This window comes from Thunnus thynnus, chromosome 3 (genome assembly GCF_963924715.1).
Source record: "Thunnus thynnus chromosome 3, fThuThy2.1, whole genome shotgun sequence".
NCBI lineage: Eukaryota > Metazoa > Chordata > Actinopteri > Scombriformes > Scombridae > Thunnus > Thunnus thynnus.
Genome location: NC_089519.1, coordinates 30,258,222 through 30,276,002, shown reverse-complemented (window position 1 = coordinate 30,276,002; position 17,781 = coordinate 30,258,222). Strand labels below are relative to the sequence as shown.

General features: G+C 41.1%; 1 protein-coding gene across 1 annotated transcript in view; it reads right to left on the bottom strand.

Moving 5' to 3' along the window:
• Positions 1-17,316, bottom strand: part of LOC137180101 (zinc finger protein GLIS2-like) — a 32,326-nt gene extending 15,010 nt beyond the window's left edge. The window contains exon 1 of the mRNA XM_067585322.1: positions 16,808-17,316. The gene's annotated coding sequence lies outside the window, so the exon portion shown is untranslated. The remainder of the gene's footprint in view (positions 1-16,807) is intronic.
• Positions 17,317-17,781: the final 465 nt, after the last annotated feature.

The following is a 17,781-nucleotide window of genomic DNA, read 5'->3' as shown; positions in this document are numbered from 1 at the left end:
TATAAATCTGATTGCTTGAAATCAGAAATCTGCCAACAAGAAACAAGAAGTGGTGGTGAAATGTTAAAGTATACAGTATATGTCTGAGGTCATTTAGACACAGGGTTGCTATCAAATAGTTTGTCCACCAGAGAGCACTGACACATTTATTTTTCAAATGTTTCAACGTGCTCAGTACATGGCTTGATCGTAATTTAAAAAAAACAAATTTAAGCTGTGTTTATAAAAATGTTTGCCTATATGTTGAGGGTGTCGTTGCTTGAGAGTCACTTTGGATGAAAGCGCCTAACAAACAAAAATATATAGTTGCAGAAATAATGGCCGTTTTCTCTCTATGATTTTATTATTCTGCTGAAAAAACCTGTTACAGGGAGAAGGTCAAGGTGGATGGATACATAGTGTACAAAGTGTGTGACCTTTGGCTTTTTTTTATCCATCATGGGTATCTTTCCCTAACCTTGAACAAGTAGATTAAGTCACATAAGGATAGAAGATTACAAAATGCTCATTTTTCAACAGTGATTCAACAGTTATGTGGGTACATTTCTTGTTATGTACTATATCGCTGTGAGGACTTGAAGCTCTGAAGCTCATAAAAAGTTAAAGAAAAACTGTTAAAGGAATAGTTTAAACACACTTATTCACTCTCTTGCTGAGGATTAGAGTAGAAGACCGATACCCTGCAAAGAAGTCACGCTGCCCGACTGCTGTTTGCAAAGAAATAGTTAAAAAAAAATCACAACTTGTTTTCTTTTTATTTTTAATTTGTGAGTTTTAGAGGTGCTGGTATGTGTATTTTTAAACTTTGGATACTTCAGGTCTTTACGCTAAACTAGACTAATTGTCTTCTGGCTCCGGCTCCAAACTTCACGCACATACACGAGAACGGCGTCAACTTTCTCATCTAACACTCAGCAAGAAGACAAACACACGTATTTCCCGAAATGTCAAATTCTTCCTTCAACCTAAGTTTGGAAACTTTGCAAACTTTTTCACTTTCACATGAAACTTTACACCCACAGTGCAAAAAAAAAAAAAAAAATCAGGTGTTTCTTTTTTTAAGCGGTTGTTATGTATTTATCCGGTATTTGCCTCAAGTAGACTTCTCTATGGCGCCAGACGTGGGTTGCAAGTAGATTTGTGACACAACTGCAGAACCTCTATTGGGTGTCTCACTATATGGCTCCTTAATGATAGCTGGCAGCGAGAGCATTCCTAATTTACTTTCACTGGCTGGATTTCCAAACACAGTCTGGGATTCAAACCGGCAACTTTCCAGCTATACGTACACCTCTTTAACTTCTAAACTCGCTGTCACCACAAATTCTTCCACAATCACCGACAGGATCCCCCGACATAATATGAGGCAGAGGCTAAACCACAATGAAGTCAGTGTTTAGGTCCTTCTGCCAGTCTGCCAGCTACCTCACCACACTGGTTTCACATTCCACAGCAACCTCGTTGACTTCTCTCTCTCTCTCTCTCACACACACACACACGCTGCTATTTGGAGGTATTGTGAAGGCACGCACATAGAGGACCATATGTATCTAGGCACGCATGCAGACTGAAATCGCTCCAGCAGGCATGCGCAAGACTCATAGCCACACGTGAGCCCTCCACCTCCAGCAGCTCCTCCCCCTCTTTTCCCTCAATGACCTGCCTTTGGGCAGCATGCCCGGACCCTCTTATGGATCCCCTACTGCCTAGCAAAACACATACTTTGGCTATTCACACACTTGCACACAAACATATTGTGCACATGAGCACGGACACACACTCACTTACAGTGTATATTCTAAACACATGTAAGGAGAAGCACTTTCACACACACACACACACACACACACACACACACACACACAGTACATGTGCACATGCATACATATGAATGACATGTATTCAGTCACACCTATATTCTGTGCACTGGAGCTCTTTGGGGAACTTAAACCTCATGCATACTGTGCACACTTGCAACATGCAAAGACACACCAAGTCACACTTTCTGATAGAAACATAGCAAAAAGCTGAACCTTTTTTCACACAATTATATGTAAAACTTTACACACACATACACAGAGTGGATGCCCCCACGGGTGTAACGTACGTACGTTAACACACACATGAGAATATCTTTCCTCCTCTGACAGGAAACCTTCGCCCTGATCTGGCCTCTCCCTCGCCTGTATTTACTCCTCTGTTTCTCTCTCTCTCTCTCTCTCTCTCCTTACTTCCCTCCCTCTTACTCCTTCCTGTGGTTTTCCTCTCCCAGTCCTCCAGCAGAGCATACCTCTCCTGTTCTCCTCCCCTCTCCTCTGCACCTCCCACTCCCTTTTTTCTTCTCTCCCATTTTTTATTCTCCCGTGCATTTTTGAACTCCTTTTCCCGTATTTCATGATTATTTCTTGTCATTCTGTTATAACAGATGCCCAAAAAAGAAAACATCTCCCATTAGCGCTTTCTTTCATTTTCCATCATGTATGGTTGTGTTTAACACACTTCATTTAATAGTGTCTTCCTGATTTTTTCCTCTCGGTCCTTTCAACAGAAAATAAATCGGATGAATTACAAAAAGAAGATAAAATCTCAAGTTTCTCAAATCATGAGCTGGATTGAAGAATGAATGCTGTTTTCAGAAGTAGGAATTTTAGGGGTTTTCTGAAGGAGGTCAGTGGATTTCAGGGTTTGATGTAAAAGTAGAGAAGGTATTAGAGGAGGGAGGAGAGACATAAGACCATCCATCACTCCTGGAACGATGTCAGTCCTTGTTTTTTTAAGGGGTTACATCCTTTGATCATTCCATCCCACGTCCTTATAAGGTATTACGCAATGCCGCTGCAACAGCACAGATGACAGGAGGCTTTGTTTTTGTGACTCAGAGGCATACAGAGTCATGAAGAGGAAGACTGTAAAGGCTGACGTGAATTCATGGGAAATGGCTAGAACTGAGAGAAACTGGACACCTGTTTGAAAAGCAAAGAGCCGTGCTCGTTTGAACACATAAAAACAACAAAAACAACGACAGAGCGGTTTGCATTGAGAAGGAAAGGGGATCTTAAGGGCATATGTGGGGTTGAGAAGGATCGAAGAATGGAGAAAACAGCGGGGGGTTCCTCTTACCACACAAATTGTGGTGAGATGGAGACATAATGAAACATAATGTAGTTTTTGGAGACAAATGTTTGTTTTTTTTTAAAGAAGGAAGACAAAAAAGAGCTCTTCGTCTGTTATTGGCATCCAAGTATTTTTTCAAATAGCACACTATGTTTTTGACTTCTTCATCTTCAAGGGCCCAAGACTATGTAGATCATCCAAAACAGTAATGACCATATCACGTTTCGAGCTCAAGTCACAAAAACAAAACCACCGCCACTGCAGTTAGGTGGTTTTCTGCCGCCACGGCAGCGAAAGGAAATTTACTGTCAGTGTTCACAACTTGTGAATGTGTTGAACCACTGTTTTATATGTCAGCTCTGATTCACAGTACACTCTCTGTGCCAGCATTTGAACGAGTGAATTTCCCTCAGGATGCGAAAAATGGCATCGCATGGGGAGACTGGGTGTGAGCGGGTGGTAAAAAAAAAAAAAAAAAAAAGAACGGCAAATAGAAAAACTGAGAGAGAAGAAAGCGGGGGAAAGAGAATGGCTGGAGGGAAAGACAGAAACTGAAGGAGTCAGATGTGGGCTCCCACCCTTTCCTCTCCTCACTCTATTCCCATTTTTTTGTCTCAGTATTATCCTCCCTCTCTCTCTCTCTCTCTCCCTCTCTCTCTCCCTCTCCCTCTCTCTTGCATCTCAACAGCGCTAAGTGATGCAACTCTGCAGAGCTAGTCTGCAATAGCCACCAGTAGAGCCTGCAGTGTCTCTCGCACTGACACTGGCGTCTTCACCACTTAGGAGGGGAGTGGTGGCGGCTGTCAGGGGAGGAGGAGTGGGGGAGTAATCTCTCAAGACAGGGATTATTAAGTTCTTTGCTTGAAAAATGCTCTTTCCAGACTCTCTGTACATCTCTAAACTCATTTTTGAATCACTATAAGACTCGGTTCAACTTTTTAAAAAGGAGTCGCTGCAGAAAGCCAGTTGATCTTTGTACAAAACAAAATAAAGATGGCTGCTCTGGCAAGTTGCAAGTGTTTTATAAAAACTGTGGAACTTATTTGAAACAGCCACTTTGGGACTTAATATTTTTCATACTATTAGCATTTGTCATAAAGTGGTTCAAGGAATGTGACAAGGAGTTGAGTCCATGAAAGAGATGTATTTCAAAAATGACATTTACTGAAACTTATCTAACATAAACTGTAAAGTGTGGAAATCAGTAACGCATGTGTGGGGTTGTTTTTGTAGAGCAAAAGGAAGCAGCCACTGCCTGAAATGCAGAATGGATGCCTGCTTAAGGAAGGGTGGAAAGGTGCTGTTAGACCAGATTTTGCTTGCTAAAATTTACTTACATGGTGTGGCAAAAAGGACAGGAAGCAGCATGGGGACGGTTGTTAACATAGATTACGGGAGCTAGCATGGCTAACGGGCTAACAACAACAGATTTTATCAATCACCTATCGCTGTCCTTGCACTCACTACAGCCAACCAACCTTCTCCCTCCTCTGCTGCCCGTATTATTTTGCAGTGCAGGTACATAAACAATAGACCATTCATATTTCCTGAATCAGAGTTCAACACAACCCTCTTTCTCAAACATTGGAGAGATTTTGCGATTGCGATTTTACGTGTCAAAGTTCAATTAGCTTGAACTCTGCACAAAGTGAAAGAGGCAGGTTAGCTCACAACACATCTCACCCACTAACTCTTATAAATGAAGGGGAAGCAAAATCCAGTTGACGGCACCTGAAAACTAAGCTCATTGGCCAGCTAACAGCCCAGGTGAGCTGCAGCTGACGAACCTCCCCAGTCAGCCAATAGACCCTTTTCACGGCATCCATTTTAACATGTCATACCAGGAAAAGCACGAGAGTACCATAAAGTATAGCTGCATTATGTGTGCAGGTTTCAGGACCCTTGTATTGGCCTTCTATGCTGGCACACTGGTATGGCTTACTGGGACATCAAAATGGAACAGGAGACATTGTTAAGGTTATTAGTAACACCTGTGCTTTTCCTTCTATGACAAAATGTCTGAGAAGTAGACATGGTGGGAGGACACACTGCAAAAAGATATTACTAGTATTTAGAAATGTTACTATTTTTGTATGCCTTCTCTATATCACCACTTGCTGTAACCAAATCTTTCTATTTTTCCGTCAATTCCCATCCATCCACCCAGCACTCAGTACTATAATGTAACCGTATCTGTACAGTATACTGTATCAATCAATAGTGTCTGCACATCAGAATTTCTTATTCTACTTATACCAAAGAAGGGGGGTTTCTCAAAACTTTCACAAGTCAGAAACTATCAACAAAAAAATGTCTGGAAGTCGATTTTGTGGTCTTTGTAGTGTTGCACACCTGGCGCTGCCTGAAATGTTTCAAGCAGGCTAAAACAAGTCATATTCAGCATAGTCTAGTCTAAGTCAAAGGACGAAAAAAATACAATTAGTTATGTTACAGATGATACAGTTTAAAAGCAGAGCATTTTTCTACTAAATATGTTACTACTACTACTATATTAAATGTTAAGCTTGGTTGTCAGTTGTTCTGAATCTTTTTTTTTTCCTACTGACAGAAGTTCAAATATCCCAGAATGCAATGCAGCCTTGACACATGTTGCATTCGTAATAGGCAGAGTTCCATTTTTCTCAAGTGAAAAAAAAAAACTCTCTATAATGGAACAAGTTCAGACACAGTCCCTGCGTTGTCTAAATGCCTTCTGGAAAATGTTGAAAATCTAACTGAAGTACATGAGGCAGGTTGACAGAAATTGATCAATTACACATTCTTGTCGCAACATACCAGTAACTCCTGGAGTGGTATATGAAGGTGAAAATTACCTTTCAAAATGTAGAGAGCAGGTGTCATTTTTGGAAATGGAAATTGCTGGAGTTCATTTCAAACAAACAGGAGACTGTAGGTACATGAGCTGCACAAGACTACCAGAACTACAAGAATATATCAGTAGAGGAGAGTGGAAGGATGCAGCAGTGCTTAATACAGGATAAAGCAACCTCATCCCAGTTTATCCCGTCATAACTCAAAGATAAACTGAACCATATATAGTCATGATAAACAAACTGGTATCATGCTGATACCAGTGCAGAGCAAGTTTATATGGACCTGATGATCTTAACGGGGACATATCATGCTTTTTGTGATTTTCTGTTATTTCTATACTGTCAAAAGTCAAAAGCCAGGGCTTCAGCCTGCTCTGAACTGACTTTGCAAAGTAACCTTTATTTCTCCATTGACCTGACATCAGACTATTTGCGCAAGCCAACAAATGGTTGTCCGCTCCATAGTCTTTGTCACTAAGGTTGCTCCATGGGTCGATCACATTGTCTACTTGCATATTTCGGATCAGATTCTGGCTCAAACATCTACGGATGTATTTGAGAAGTTTATATTTTGAGTAAAGAACAAGAAAAAGAAGTGAAGTCTGACTACTGTTGTTTATTTATGTGACTTCCAGAGTTGACAGAAGTCTGCCAAAAGGCAACTTTTGGGAGCTAACTATTAAGAACAAAGTGGGCTCATCGGGAGGGGGGCCTTAAAGAGACAGGAGCTACAACGGTCTGTTTCAGACAAAGGCTAAACTGAGGGGCTGCATGAATGGCCAGTATAAGATAAATGAGTTTGTATAAGTTTAAATACGTTTTTGAACTGAATGTCCTCTTTTGTCCTCTGCTCTGATAAACCAACTGCACACTACTTGCCCAGCATCAAAGTTTAAAAAACATCACCACCACCCAATAGTTACATGGGAAATGCATCATCAGCTGAGTCATCATGAGTATTTAAAATTTCTGTGACCAGAGAGATAAATATTTTTTCAAGCTGATAATATGTCAAAGATTGTTTTTACAGCGTGTTCTGCTGCTCCCAAGTGGTCAAAAAAAATCAATTATTGCTACTTTAAAGTTTCTGGTCAACACATGGTTACAGCTGTTTCACCAGTTATATGGTAAAATCTGTTGCTGTTGTTACCTATTAAACTATTGACCAGATTTGTTTACGGTGTCCTGTTATATGATTTTAACAGACACCTGCCAGTCAATCAGAAACTAGTATTTCCCATGGCAATGGTATAAAAGTCCATGAGCATTTCTCAGTCTGCATTCTTGTCTGTATTTCTTGTGGACATGTGAAACTTAATCAGTCACCGCCAAAGTACTGTTCCAATTCAAAGTCTGCATCTAGCCAAGTAAAGTCCAAATGACTGGAAGTGTTCTTGCTCAGCCTGTTTTAATGAGGATAAATTGGGAGCTGACTTGTGTGGACTTGAGATAGCCAAATATCCCAGAATGCAGTGGAGATTTTGAGACAAACTAAATGTTGTTATCTTTTTCATCCTAAGACTGCTATTAGGTCATTTTCAGAAATGTGAGGACCCACTGGCCAGGTGAGATTGGTCGGTTATCTTGGGAGCTGGGCTGCTAGTGGAAAACAGTCTTATCTCAGCAGTCCCTTCAGTAATTTACCACTGGCTCTCTTGTCCCTGTACCTCCTTAAATGTTGAGATATCACTACATTCCAATAAGAATATATATGTAAATTAAAATGAGCAGATCAGATAATATAATTGATTGCATCTCACTGTCAATTGGGTTATTTTTTCTTCTGAAAAAGTCTGTTCGTGGAGCTTTGTGTTGAGATGATTGTGTCACAATACAGTAAGGTACAGTTGTGTTGAACTGTAATCACCAGAGTTAGTGGCGTTAGCAGGAACGCTGTGGTTCCACTTGCAAATAATTGTACTGTGTCCTCCTGTCCTCAGGAGTATGTACTCCCACGTTAAACTTGCCAAGTTCGAACTCCTAAGTATGCAAGTCCAAACTTGGCATACTCTGTATTGAGGAAGGCCTCGTGTAAAGGCCATGAGGGTCTTTTTAAAAATAGAAATCTTTACAACTCTGAAATTATATTTAGAGTTTGATTCATACATCTTGTTCATAGCATAACTGAGTACAAACAATGAGTTTGGGAGAGACATCACAGTCTTCCACAAACCCAAACACTGGGATGTACTGAAGGACAAGAAGACGGCAAAACATTAAACAGGCCGCAGCAATTACACCACAGGAGTTGACACAATGTGAAAAGATGGCATCCCTGTATTTACAAGTATTGTACATTCATTTTGTACCATGAATCTTCCTTTTTTTCAGCAATTTAATTGTGTCAGAGTTTTGTTTGAGCCTCTGAATTAAGACTTATTTGTGTCTTACTGTCTCACTCTCCCACCATGACTTTCTTCCTCCTCTTTTTCCTTCCATATTAGTAGGTCCTCTGTACTTTTCTCTTTCTCTCTCCATTTATTTCTCTCTCTATCCCTTCTCTTCACTCATAACCCCCACCCATAATCCCTTGCACCACCACCATCCCACTGTTTGGCAGCGGGACAAGGTCAACACAGAAACCTCTTCACTTCTCTTCTCTGCTTTCCCTCCCTGTAATTCCTCACCATCAGCGGAGCAACAGATCCCTCCCCCTCCCTCTGCCCGATCCTTTCATCCACCGCCGAGGAGCGAAGGAAGTCAGGGAAAGAGAAAGACTAAAGATGGAGAAGAGGGTGAAGGAGAAGTCCGTGGATTGTCGACGAAGAATGAGTGCATATATCCTGGGCTGTGTTGAAAGTATAAAGACGGGGAGGACGAAAGAGGGAAGGAATATTAGGAAATGAAAGGCAGAAAGAGGAAGGAGAGGAGTTGGTGGAGAGAGACAGAAAGACTGCGGGTGAAAAGTGTTTTTAACCTTCCTTGTCAGGCGAGACAGACGAGGCCAAGAGCGGTTCCAGAAATCAATCTTTCTCCGCCTCTATCACTCATTTTCCTTCTCTTTCTTTCTGTTTTGTCCTTCTCTTTCCCTCCATCCCTCTCATTCCATCAGCCCTGTCATCCAGACCTAAAACACACAAACACATGCGCCTCACATTCCTACGTGCAGAGCAGATTCACCCAATTTGTTTCCACTGCGTGTGTGTGTGTGTGTGTGTGTGTGTGTGTGTGTGTGTGTGTGTGTGCCAAGCCTGTAAATAATAACCAATCCCAGCTGTACTGTGGGCTGTTCCTCTCGTTCTCTGTGGGGAAACAAAGAAGGAGAGAAGGAAAGAAAAGAAAAAAATAGAGGCTCCATCAAATAACAGAGTAATGAGCTGGAAAAAAGTCAGCAGAGAGTTAAGCAGGAAGAATTAATAATGTTTTAATGCTAACAGACATTATGAGTCCTGTACAACTGTTAGTCAGTGGTCTCTGTGTATGCTGTAGGAGCTGCAACTTTTATTCCTTTCAATGTGGAGTTTCAGACTTTTCTATCCCACCAGCAGGCACTTGTGAGGACAGAAATACTGCTCCACAGGTAAATAAACTCTATAGTTTCCTTCCAAATACTTCAAAACAATGCATCACTATAAGTTGCCTTCCTCACACTGGAGGGAAATCGCCTATCAATTTCATACTGATTTTCCGGGTTTATGTGAAGTAGCTCAGTCTAATTGGGGCTGAATCTTAACAAAACAGAGTATACTTGTTTTCTACCTTAAGGGAAAGGAAGGAGTTTGAGATGAAAACAGGAGATTAGGAGAGAACAACAGTGAACAATGTTGATAGACGTAGCGAGAAAGATCGATGGACAGGAAGGGAATTAGCAGAGAAAACAAGTTAACTGTTGAAAGTTAAAAGTTGACTTGAATGCACTTGTTAATACAAATATTTCCCTCTTAGGATTCAGTCTTGTAAAGGGCTGCAACTAACAACCATTTTCACTATCAATTATTTTCTGGATTCATAGATAAATTGTTTGGCCTACAAAATTTTAGAAAACAGTGAAAATGTCTGTCACGCTTTCCTAAAGCCCATGGTAATGTCTTCAGATTACCAGTTTTGTTTGACCAACAGTCCAAAATTCAAAGGTATTGTATGTACTATCACATAAGATTAAGAATAGCAACAAATCACAAAACACAAGCTGGAAATGGGGAATGCTTTTCATTTTCATCGATCAACTAATTGATTAATTGACCAATTGTTACAGCTCTAATCCTGTGTTTAAAAAGTTTTAAATCAGTCCATTTCCAAAGTCAATCCTCGCGGAGTTAAAACTTTGACGCACACTTGCGAATTATGTTGACAGTGCTAACATAAGACAGGATCCCTATCCTATGTCTCTTCAATTAACTTAGGCCTCATCATGGTAGCTTAGTTCCGGTTTCAGCTCTTTATTGTGGCTAGCTATGGTTAGCATGTTCTCGGGTTGCGCGACAGCCACACCAACGAGCCCCACAAGTAGTCAGGACATTAGCCATAACATTAGTGTTACTAGTTTGCTTGGAACAAAAAAAAGGCATTTATAGACTAAAATATTAATTAATGTATCAAAAACGAATCAGCAGATTGGTAATCCTTGGTGCATTCATCTGTAGAAGAGTGCTACAAGTAGGAGGCTGACACTGAAGTCAACATCATCAAAGCAGTCATGAGAAAAGAGAAAGATGAAGGAAAGAAGAGAAGCTAACAGTCCATCCATTGTTATCCACATCTATGAGCCACTGGAGCCATTTCTGATCCTACGCCCATCTGCCATGGCACTTGATCCTTCTTTACAATCGTAATTCCCTCCCTCGCCAACACATCTTTTTTTTTTCTTCCTTACATATCCATTTTTTCAGATTGTCCATCTGTCCGTCCATCCCATTCTCGTGAACGTGATATCTCAGGAACGCCTTGAGGGAATTCCTTCAAATTTGGCACAAACTTCCACTTGGGCTCAAGGAGGAACTAATTCGATTTTGGTGGCCATAGGTCAAAGGTCAAGGTCACTGTGACTTCACAAACCACATTTTTCACTGTAACTCAAGAATTCATATGCTTATTATGATTAAGTTTCTCACAAATGTCTAATAGGATAAAATGATGAAGTGAAGATGACATTTTATATCCAAAAGGTCAAAGGTCAACTTCGCTGTGACATCATAATGTTCTGTAAAAACACTTTTCTGGCCGTTATTCAACACCTTAACTCAGAAAACAGAAGGGGAGACTGTGACCATATTTCACATTTTGTCAGATACTAAATTGGTGACACTAATCTTGATGCCCACCTTGAAACTGTGGTGATTGTATAGATCTTCTGTGCTGCCAGGTTGAAGATATCCACATTTTAGAATTTGTAGCTTCTCTGCAGCAACATCCATATCTGAAGCTTTGTCTACTGTCATGGCTACAACTTTGTGTGCTATCAGATTTAGCTTTATTGGTCAAGCATGTGAACACATACAAGGAAAATACACTTAATACCTTTTATTAAATACCTTCAAAGTCTTCACTACAAATGATATACGAGTCTGGACACACATGGATGTAAACTGCAACTTGACTGGTTGGCAGAGTCAGAGGCATACAACCACGAAGCGGTATTTCTAGTTTTCTCTTTTTTTCATGGAGGCCTGCGTTTCGTTTGCCTCTTTCCTCAAACGCAGACCGAACAGAAAGAGACAGACAGGCAGCGAGAGGGAGGGAGGAGAGGGGAGAATAAGAAGGGAGGAGAGGGAGAAGGGGAGAGATGGAGGGGGGTGTCGGGGTGGGGTTTGTGGAATTTGGTCTATGTTTGGTTTGGAAGTAAAGGCCCCGGCTCTGGGCTCTCAGGAGGATAATGGAAAAGAGAGGGAGAAGAAAGGAAGGTTTATGGATGTGTGTGTACCCTCACAGGTGGTCGGCACATACTGATGGGGGGCCTTTTTGTGTGTCAGAAAGTGTGTATGTGTGTGTGTGTGTGTGTGTGTGTGTGTGTGTGTGCGCGCACGCAAGTCTGTGTGTCTACTGACTTGCGTCGGCATGATGGCACAGCTAATGCTATGTGAGCTCAAAGCATGTGTGTGCATTTGTCTTCGCAGATGTTGGCACGGGAGTACTTTAACATGTAAGAATCAGAGGAGGAAGACAGAGAGAGGAGGTGAATAAGACATTCCTAGGATGGAGGAGGAGGAGGTGGGGGGAGATGCAGGGAGCCAGTGGTTAGTTAGTGGTTAGAAACTAAGGAAGAAAAATGAATATCTGGTCCAGGGCTGGGCCCAGAAACGATACCACAACCAACCATCGAGCCAAGCAGGAGGAGAGGAGAGGAGAGGAGAGGAGTGGAGAGGAGAGGAGAGGAGTGGAGAGGAGAGGAGAGGAGAGGAGTGGAGAGGAGAGGAGAGGAGAGGAGAGGAATAAAGTTGAAAAGAGTTATGTAGAGGAGAACCAGGGAGGCCTCCTCCAGCACCACCACCTCCCACCCGCCTCCCATATGAGGCCTGCTAACTCCTGCTCTGCCGCAGGGGAGAAAAAGGGGGAGTGGTGCTTTTATAGCTGGGCTGAACCCACTGAACCCATCATGTACAAACAGCAGGGAAAGTATGGAGACAACGGAGGGCCGAGGCCAGCAGCCAGCCACACAGGGGGGCTTCAGTGGTCGGGTAGGGTGGGGGTGGAGGGGTGGGGGTCAAGGTCGGGGAGCACAGGAGGGCCGGAGGTATGAGAAGAGGAGGAGAGTGATGGAGAAGATAGAGGAAAGTCATTGCAGATCTCCTTCTACTCCCTCTCCACACCATCAGTTAGGGTTTGATTTATTTCTCTCTCTCTCTCTTTCTCTCTATTGTTTTTTCTCTTTCTTTCTTTCTTTCTTTCTTCCATTGTTTGTTTCCATCACTTTTTTTTTTTTTGCTTTCCCAATTCTGTTTCCTTCACATATTACTTATTTCATTCCTTCTTCGGCCATTTTTGCTTCCACCACTTTCTTTCTTCCTTTTTTTTCTTCACATTTTTATTTCCTTTCTTTTTCCTTCTTCCTTCTTTCCTTCTTTCTTTTTTCTTTCATACTTATATTTAACTCCTTCCTCCCTTTAGTCATTCTTCGTGCCATTTTTTTTGCTTCCTTCATTCCTTTTGCCTTTTTTTACTTCGCTTCATTCCTTCCCTTCTTCGTTCCTTTCCCATTCATTTTATTTTCTTTCTGCCATTCCTTGCCACCTCTGCTGTCTTTCTTTCTTTGGTTACCTAACTCGCTCCTCTCTTTCTTCCCTTTACATTTTCTTTGCTTCTTTCTTCAGTTTCATCTGACTTAATTTCTTCCATCTTTTTCTCCTTGTCATTGTTTACCTCGCTCTTTGCTTACCCCACTTTGTTCTTTTCTATTCTTCTTTTTTCCTCTTTTTTCTATATTACTTTTTAATCCCTCCTTCCATTCTCTCATTCCTTCTTTTTTTAAACTAATCCTTTTGGCATTTTATGCATTTATTTGAGAGTTGACAGTAGAGATGATAGGAAATATGTGGGGAGAGAAATGGGGAAGAACGTGCATAAAGGTACTTTTTCTCTCTTCCTTCCTTCCTTGACTTTCTTCCTTCCATCACTTTCTCATTACTCTTTCTCCCATTCCTCTTTCCCTTCACTTTCTGCTATTCTTTGCTTCCTTTACTTCCTCCCCTCCTTTTTTTCCTGTCTGGATAAACAATATTTTAACACTCACACAGTCATATATGCCATATATATGAGCAGTACTCCCACCCTGGAGCAGACAGTGTGGGTGGAAGGGGGCTGTACGGCAGACGCACCCAACAACAACAGGAAAGGAGTTCGCTTAGCTCTGCGCCTTTTTCTTAAATCCATCCATGTGCGTCGGTCCAACCTTTAGAGAACAGCATGATGCAACGAGCCTGCAACCTGCACGTTGCTGCCATCACATGAAAACCACACATTCTACAAAACACTTCACCCTGACCATCATGATGCATTTTAGAAAAATTAAGTGGGGCTGACGCACCCATGGGTCACTCCCAAAGCCAGCCCTGCCTCTCGGGACCCCGAAGGTTTTACTTCAAAATCAGTCCAGCTTGAGATAGGATGTTTTTTTTTTCTAATGCAGAGGCGTATCATCCTTTAGGGAGGATTAGGAGTCATGATCAGCCGTGCTGTCAGGGGGTTGGAGGACTTGTGGGATTTGATGACCCAAACTGCTGGGAGGAGGACAAGGGAAACAAAGGTCTTGTCTCCACCCTGCCCCACTTTGGAGTATGTGCAGTATATGCAGGCAAGCAAAAGTCTGCATGTGTATTGTTCTATGCCTCTATCAAAGTTCTCACATTTTTCAAAACATGGATTTACAGGTACACATTAGTGGTCAGACAGGCTATCTCACGTCCAACTGCATAATTATACATACTGACGTACTGTAAATTACATAATACTACAGATCCTCATAATATGAGCTGGCACCCACATTGGGAGGATGAGCAGTACATTTTTTTAAGTTGAGATAACTAAACATACGTGGTTAAGGTAATCTAAAGGTTGTGAACATGTTTAAAAGAAAGGAAGATTGCCTTTTGACCGGAGATGACAACCAAATCCCAGTGTTGAAGTCAAACACTGTGCATCTATCAATCAACCCTGACCTCCTCCATAAGAATTGGCAGTATAAAGACATCACATGCATCCGACAAACCCTCCCTCCACACCTTTCTGAGGTGTGGGGACGCTGCATACTACAACTTTTGTATATTTCCAACAGTCTGACAAGCACGCCCTCTTCACACAACAGTTGGTACAGGTTTGAACTTCTCCATCCACCTCTCTTTTTTCTCACAAACGTATTTGATTTGTAAACACTTTGTATAACGTTGTTTGTTTGAAGCATGCTGAACCCTTCAGAAAGTCACACCATATCTTGCTTTGTTACTGAACTTTTCTGTCATTAACTCATATGAACAAATAAATAATCCAGCTGTTTTCCAGGTGAGGACATGCACGTTGTATATACATTACATGTGTCCAAAATCAAACACTACACAAGTATTTCATCCAATCCAAAGACTTCCGGTCTGCGTTATTACATTTGTGTCATAGACATTCCAGTAAAAATGTTGTGTTTTTGCCAAGCAGAAGTACATGTGGGGAAAATAACATAGTTCCCAGAACAGATCCTTGAGGAACTCCGTAACTGTAATGAGCTAAATGAAGTTAAGGCTGCAAGTTGCCGGCCAAACAGCCAACTACACATGTAAGTCCAGCCGGCTATTTATTAATGTTTCATTCTAATAAAATAGTTTTGATTAAAAAGTTGCAATTCACAATGTACATGTACAACCACTATCCTCCAATTCAAAACAATGCAAGCATGATGATAAAGAAACATGCTTATCTGTCTGTATCAGTCCCACATGCTCTAAATGAATGTGTGTGCACGCTCTCAGCTGAGAGGTTGTGTCCTACCAAATAGAGAGTAGGGAGTCGTCTTCAGTGTTTGACAAGTATCAGCAAATAATTGATGATCAAACACATTAAGAATTGCATTGATTGCACAGATAGGGGACATCCTCATTAGACAGGAAATACTTCAGAAAATACCAGAAAACACCAGTGGGAGCAACCTGACAATTGCATAGTAACCATCAAAAAGTCCACTGAAAGATCTGTATTCTCCATATACACCACACAGAAATGTATGGCTTAATGAATGAACGAATGAATGAATTATCTTTATTTACATTGCACTTTTTACAGCAGAGCCACCTCTAAGACACATTGCAAACACACACTAAAACTGGCAATGCTGTCAAAGTAACAGGCCTGTGTCATGTGAGGAAAATGTAGGCTATGCCTAAATGAAGACAAAGATGACTAGAAGTTGAGTTTATTCTGTAGATTCACATGACTCACATGATTTGAGTCAAGTGATTCACATGTTTTGTTATTTTAGAGTTATTTTTGGCATAGGTTTATTTTATAGCTAATTTAATTTAAAACCAATACATAGGCTAGATAAGACCCCTGGACCCTCTAGCTGGCTACTTTTTCCCATTTGCTGGTTACTCTATATCCATGTGGAAAGCCCTTCAGCCAGACAATATTGGGTATTTTTGTCTGAAGAATTACTCGGACGATGAATCAATTATCAAATTAGTTTCCAATTACTTTCTTTCAATCAACTTATCATTTCAGTTTTATGTGACACTATATGTGTTTTATGTGAGAATAAAGGTACTGGTATAATAATGGTTCTTTTCACATATACATACAGGGCCTATACCAATCAGAAAAAAGTTCATCTGTTCTTTGTATATATATGTCCAGGTTTATGTGAATTACGGAGGACCTAGGAGAGATCCTTGAGGAACTCCGTGTCTGTAAAGAGCTGGATGAAGAGGAGAATGTAACTGTTTTGATAGTTTTGAGAACCCATTTTCAAAAGAGGCAAATATAACACTAACAGTGGACAAATAAGTCTCCAGTTGACTTGTAACTTTAAATAACTTGTCAGTGATCAATCAACACCTGCAGAAGTTGAAAACTATAAAGGTGTTTGTTAACTTTTAATGGACGTGGAGTTAAAAACACTAACACTGTTGATTTTTTTACACTTAAATATTAAAGATTTTTGTACGTGTAAGCCACACATTGATAGAGAGAAGCTTTTTATAGGCTATTTGTTCTTATCATATCTGAGAATAAATATATATACATATGGTATATATACATATCATAAGAAAAAATCTCCCCATAGGAATACAGTATATCACGATTAGCCTTGAAATGGCAGATAAAAGCCCCTTAATGTGTGATATCAAACTCATGACTGAGCAGCACAAACACATTTTAATACAGTTATACAGGAGCATCAATGGATTGTTAGTTACCAGCGGATGAATCTGGCTAGGACTTACCTTATGACAGCCTGTAGACAGCAAGACAGCCTCCTCTGCTCCCGGCGATCTGTCTGAAGATGCTTTTGATCCTCCGAGAGACACAAACTGAGGACACAAATGACCAAAATCAAACCAGTTTGTCCGACGTTTCCCGACGTGCCATCATCGATTAAGTTCTCAGTTGTCTCTGGATGATTTAAAAGTAAAAGAAATCGGTATTTTAAAAGCAACTCCTCCCACGGGGGGGATCGTTCAAAAGGGAGAAAAGAAAATGCCTGTTGCGAGTTTTCAGATATGCAATCTAAAACCTTGTCTTGTGTGTTGTTTTCTCTCTAAGATAGAGTGACGTAGACTAAAGATATTAACGACGAGGAGGGAAAATTAATTGTCAATCAGATGTGAGGATGTAGGCTGCTATATGAATGTCAAATCCGCAAATAGGTAGACGCTCTCCTGGAGGCGCATCGCTCAGTTGCGACGCTGGTCAACTGAGCTTCCAGCGGTGGTGATGAGGGAAGAGGCTGCCTGGGTGGAGGAGAGAGAGAGGGTGGAGAGACACTGAGAGAGACCGGGAGAGAGAGAGGGAGGGAGCGAGAGAGAGAGAGAGAGGAGATAGGGAGGAATGCCAGAATACAGATCCAGCCTCCTTCACCAGCTGTTGACTCTCACGACAGAAGTCTAAACTGTGCTTTGTATGTGTGTGTGTGTGTGTGTGTGTGTGTGTGTGTGTGTGTGTGTGTGTGTGTGTGTGTGTGTGTGTAAAAGTTGGTAAAAGGACCATTACAGCAAAATACTCCATTACAAGTGAAAATCCTACATGAAAAATCCTACTTAAGTAAAATTACATAAGTATTAGCAGCAAAATGTACTTATTTGGTCCTTCTGATATATTAAGATTAATTAAGATTTCTTAGTTGTCATTTCTCAGCACCCACATATATTGAAATTAAATTGATCCTCTGCATTTGACCCATCCTATGCACACACACTGG